General features: G+C 42.6%; 1 protein-coding gene across 1 annotated transcript in view; it reads left to right on the forward strand.

Annotated features, from left to right (window-relative positions):
- Positions 1-890: 890 nt before the first annotated feature.
- The window catches only part of CCM2L (CCM2 like scaffold protein), a 75139-nt gene continuing 70251 nt past the window's right edge, over positions 891-5778 (forward strand). The window contains exon 1 of the mRNA XM_073607337.1: positions 891-972. The gene's annotated coding sequence lies outside the window, so the exon portion shown is untranslated. The remainder of the gene's footprint in view (positions 973-5778) is intronic.

Raw genomic sequence — 5778 nt, forward strand, 5'->3', positions numbered from 1 at the left:
AAGCTCCTGTCACTAAATAAAATGGTTAGCTTACAGTCCTGTTTATTTCCTCCACCCCAAACTCGCCCATCCATGTCTTTATAGGCCTTGCTTTGTGCACTGGTCCAAATAATTTGGTGGAGGGGGGATTATGGTGTGGGGGTTATTTTTCAGGGGTTGGGCTTGGCCCCTTAGTTTCAGTGAAGGGAACTCTTAAGGCGTCAGCATACCAAGACATTTTGGACAATTTCATGCTCCCAACTTTGTGGGAACAGTTTGGGGATGGCCCCTTCCTCTTCCAACATGACTGCAAACCAGTGCACAAAGCAAGGTCCATAAAGACATGGATGAGTGAGTTTGGGGTGGAGGAACTTGACTGGCCTGCAGAGTCCTGACCTCAAACCCGATAGAACACCTTTTGGGGTGAATTAGAGCGGAGACTGTGAGCCAGGCCTTCTCGTCTACATCAGTGCCTGACCTCACAAATGCCCTTCTGGAAGAATGATCAAACATTCTCATAGACACACTCCTAAACCTTGTGGACAGCCTTCCCAGAAGAGTTGAAGCTGTTTATAGCTGCAAAGGGTGGGCCAACTCAATATTGAACCCTACGGACTAAGACTGGGATGGCAGTGTAAAGGCAGGTGTCCCAATACTTTTAACAATATAGTGTATATGCACAATGTCTTAGTAGGCTTAGCCTAGGTCCCACTCTCTGGGTACCAAAACCTTAGCAGATTTAATATGAAATAATGCAGTTCACCTTGTTGTTTTTTTTTTTTTCTCCACTCAGATACCTGAGAGCACTGTACCTGGGCCTGCAGAGCCGATGGCAATCAGAGCAGCAGAGCCGACACTTCTACTGGCGCATGATGTTTGAGAGTGCTGACATCAGCATGCTGCGACTCCTGGAGACCTTCCTGAAGAGCGCCCCCCAGCTGGTGCTGCAGCTCTGCATCATGGTGCAGCAAGGCCACGTCGAGCCCCTGCAGGGTGAGTCCGCCTAATCTTTACATTTTTTTGGTACCCAGTTCTCACCCTTCCATGAGTCACAACCCTAATTCTCTGATTTCCAGCTTTAATGTGAACCTGCCGCAAAAATGGGCAATTCATATTGATTGGGGGGGGAGCTGAGGTTTTATTTAGAAACTGCTAATTTTATAGTTATGAATGGTTTTAGAAATATAGGAAACTGAAGTCATATGTAATTAATAACTTTTTTTCCATAAAAGTTAGGCTTGGTCCTGGACCACGACCACATTCTGAGATTTCTTCTTCTACCCTTCACATAAAAGGACCCTCAGGGAAGCTGAGAACATTGCCCTTTGTCAATATTAAAATTAAAAGCTGTCAAAAGGTGCTCACACTTTCATATGTCTTCATGAACACGTTACCCCTAGGCACAAACATATGCAAAGTCCAATATCCTCATTGGTCAGAACTGGCCCACCATCCTGCACATCCCTGTTGGCCCATCACTTTAATGACTGGCCTCACTGGCCAATCAGGAGGAGCGCACAAATTTTCAATTTCACCTAGAAGTATTGGAATTTGCATATTAGGGTGTTGTTCTGGGGCTCTCTGAGAATTCGTGAAGATCCCCCCCACCCCCCAAGTATGAGTACGGAACTCTAATGCCGCGTATAGACAATCGGACATTCCAACAACAAAACCGTGGATTTTTTCCGACGGATGTTGGCTCAAACTTGTCCTGCATACACACGGTCACACAAATGTTGTCGGAAATTCCGAAACGTCAAGAACGCGGTGACGTACAACACGTACGACGAGCCGAGAAAAATGAAGTTCAAAAGCCAGTGCGGCTCCTTCTGCTTGATTCCGAACATGCGTGGAACTTTGTGCGTCGGAATTGTGTACACACGCTCAGAATTTCCGACAACAAGTTTTGTTGTCGGAAAATTTCAGAACCAGCTCTCAAACATTTGTTGTCGGAAATTCCGACCGTGCGTACGCAGCATTAGGGTTTGATTTACTAAAGGCAAGTGGACTGTGCATTTTGCATGTGGAATCACACTCTGCAAGTGCAGTTGCTCCAGAGCTTAGTAAATGAGGTAAAGCTTCACTTTACAAAAAAATTACACAATCAAGGAAAAAAAAAATAAAAAGAATTTTTGCTTGAGCCTGATTGGATTATGGAAGTCATCACAGCTTCTCCTCGTTTACTAACCTCTGGAGAAACTGCAATAACAAGGTGCAGAGTGTATTTGCCTTTAGTAAATGAACCCCTAGGTGTCATTATTTTACAATTGTAGCCAGTTTAGCCTGTTGTAGGAATTCCATTGGTGTGCTTTAAAGCTGAACGCTATACAGCTCCACATTTGCAGTGTACTATATACAGTGCGTAGTGTGCAGTATATGCCAGGTTTCACTATATACACTGAGCTGAGTACAGTATATGCAGCATGCACTATACACAGTGTATAGAGTACAGTATACAGAGTACATAGAGTGTAGTATATGCAAGGTCCAGTATACACATTACATAGAGTGTACTATATGCAGGGTACAGTATACACAGTACCTAGAGTGTAGTATATGCAGGGTACAGAGTATGTAGAGTGTAGTATATGCAGGGTACGGTATACAGAGTACGTAGAGTGTAGTATATGCAGGGTACAGTATACACAGTACATACAGTGTAGTATATGACGGGTACAGTATACACAGTACACAGAGTGTAGTATATGCAGGGTACGTTATACACAGTACATACTCTGTACCCTGCATATACTACACTGTATGTACTGTGTATACCGTACCCTGCATATACTACACTCTACATACTCTGTACCCAGCATATACTACACTGTATGTAGAGTGTAGTATATGCAGGGTACGGTATACAGAGTACGTAGAGTGTAGTATATGCAAGGTACAGTATACACAGTACATAGAGTGTAGTATATGCAGGGTACCGTATACAGAGTATGTAGAGTGTAGTATATGCAAGGTACAGTATACACAGTACATAGAGTGTAATATATGCAAGGTACAGTACACAGAGTGTAGTATATGCAGGGTACGGTATACACAGTACATACAGTGTAGTATATGCAGGGTACAGTATACACAGTACACAGAGTGTAGTATATGACGGGTACGGTATACACAGTACATAGAGTGTAGTATATGACGGGTACGGTATACACAGTACATAGAGTGTAGTATATGACGGGTACGGTATACACAGTACATAGAGTGTAGTATATGCAGGGTACAGTATACACAGTACATAGAGTGTAGTATATGACAGGTACGGTATACACAGTACACAGAGTGTAGTATATGCAGGGTACAGTATACACAGTACACAGAGTGTAGTATATGACGGGTACGCTATACACAGTACATAGAGTGTAGTATATGACGGGTACGCTATACACAGTACATAGAGTAGTATATGCAGGGTACGCTATACACAGTACATAGAGTAGTATATGCAGGGTACGGTATACACAGTACATAGAGTGTAGTATATGCAGGGTACGGTATACACAGTACATACAGTGTAGTATATGCAGGGTACAGTATACACAGTACATAGAGTGTAGTATATGACGGGTACAGTATACACAGTACATAGAGTGTAGTATATGCAGGGTACAGTATACACAGTACATAGAGTGTAGTATATGACAGGTACGGTATACACAGTACACAGAGTGTAGTATATGCAGGGTACAGTATACACAGTACATACAGTGTAGTATATGCAGGGTACAGTATACACAGTACACAGAGTGTAGTATATGACGGGTACGCTATACACAGTACATAGAGTGTAGTATATGACGGGTACGCTATACACAGTACATAGAGTAGTATATGCAGGGTACGCTATACACAGTACATAGAGTAGTATATGCAGGGTACGGTATACACAGTACATAGAGTGTAGTATATGCAGGGTACGGTATACACAGTACATACAGTGTAGTATATGCAGGGTACAGTATACACAGTACATACAGTGTAGTATATGACGGGTACAGTATACACAGTACACAGAGTGTAGTATATGCAGGGTACAGTATACACAGTACATAGAGTGTAGTATATGCAGGGTACAGTATACACAGTACATAGAGTGTAGTATATGCAGGGTACAGTATACACAGTACACAGAGTGTAGTATATGCAGGGTACAGTATACACAGTACACAGAGTGTAGTATATGCAGGGTACGGTATATACAATAAGTAGAGAGTAGTTTAATGCATGATGCATCATATACAGTTTGTAGAGTGCAATAATACATCATTTAAATATTTTTTTTAAATGCTAGCAGTAGAAGTGCCTGAATTTGACTTATCAGCTTCTTGCAGCCCCTGTACAGCAGAGCTCACACTTGGAGGTGAGGCAGCTCAAGGAATTCCAATAAGTTGTGTTACTGTACACTGAGCATCCTGATTGAAGGATAGAGCAGAGTTACAGAGAGATGAGCTTATCAGTGCCCTTCCCTGCTCAAGACCTGTAAGTGGTAGTGAACTGCAGCAGAACAAAATCAGGTCTCCTGTCTTGCCAGACACAGCTGTAAAAATCTCAAGACAGTATAGTCAGAAATACAAATCCCTTGAGCCCCTCATATGTATTCTATCTGTGTATTAGATTTTTGCCTGGAGTTCAGCTTTTCTGAGTAAAACATGCTAGGTGCCTGGCCATCATGCAAACATTCTATCTTCAATAAATGGAGTCCCTTGTTCCGGGTCAGACATTTTATTCTACAGGTACTTTTTGTGATGTTTAACTGTGATAATGGATCCAGACAGATAACTTCCCATATTCAGTATTCGTCCACTTTAAGCGGTTTATATTGGGGTGGAGGGAAGTTTTATGCTGCCTACAAATCGGAAATTGGGCCAGCAAAAGACCGATGAGAGCTTTTGGTCGGAAAATGCGACCGTGTGTATGGCTCCATCGGACTTTTGCTGGCTGAATTCCAGCCAAGAAAAGATGGAGAGCATGTTCTCAATTTTTCAGTTGGAAAAAGTTCCGATCGGAAATTCCGATTGTAGCAATTCTGACGCGCAAAATTCTTACGCATGCTCGGAAACAATTCGACACATGTTCGGAAGCATTGAACTTCATTTTCTCGGCTCATCGTAGTGTTATATGTCACTGCGTTCTTGACGGTCAAAAGTTCAGCGAACTTTCGTGTGACCGTGTGTATGCAAGGCAAGCTTGAGCGGAATTCCGTCGAAAAAACCATCCAAGATTTTTCCGATGGAAATTCCGCTCATGTGTACGGGGCATTAGACTCCTTTAACTCCAACCAAGAGACTCCAGTTTTGGCACATAGAGCTGTAAATGTTTCAGAATGCCCTTTCATATTGGATTGAGATAGCATGAAATTACTGTGATGATGAATTATTTACTGCCAGCGGTAATGAGTGTAGCTGTAGCATCAGTGGGGGGTATGACTGCAAGGTACATTTTCCAGGAAGTCCCGCGTAGACGTGCACCCCCTGCTTCTGTGTGCGCCGCCTGCAACCGGCCTGTATTCTCTGCTCTGCACCTTGAAGTTGCTCCTTTGGAAAACATGGGAATATTCTTCTCTGCCTGTCTTCTTCATTTCTTATTGTTGCTCTTTCTTTTACTCTTTATCTCTCTTATCGGTCTATCCTCCACATCTCCATTGTATGTTTTCCTTCATAGTCTCTCTATATCTCTCTCGTTTTCTTCTTCTTCCCACTCCCCCTCCATCTTTTCCTCTCTCTATATTTGCCACCTGTACTCTTTTTTTTTTTTTTTTCTTTTTTCCCATCTTTTCCCTTTTCT

Source organism: Aquarana catesbeiana, linkage group LG12 (genome assembly GCF_042186555.1).
Source record: "Aquarana catesbeiana isolate 2022-GZ linkage group LG12, ASM4218655v1, whole genome shotgun sequence".
NCBI classification, from domain to species: Eukaryota; Metazoa; Chordata; class Amphibia; order Anura; family Ranidae; genus Aquarana; species Aquarana catesbeiana.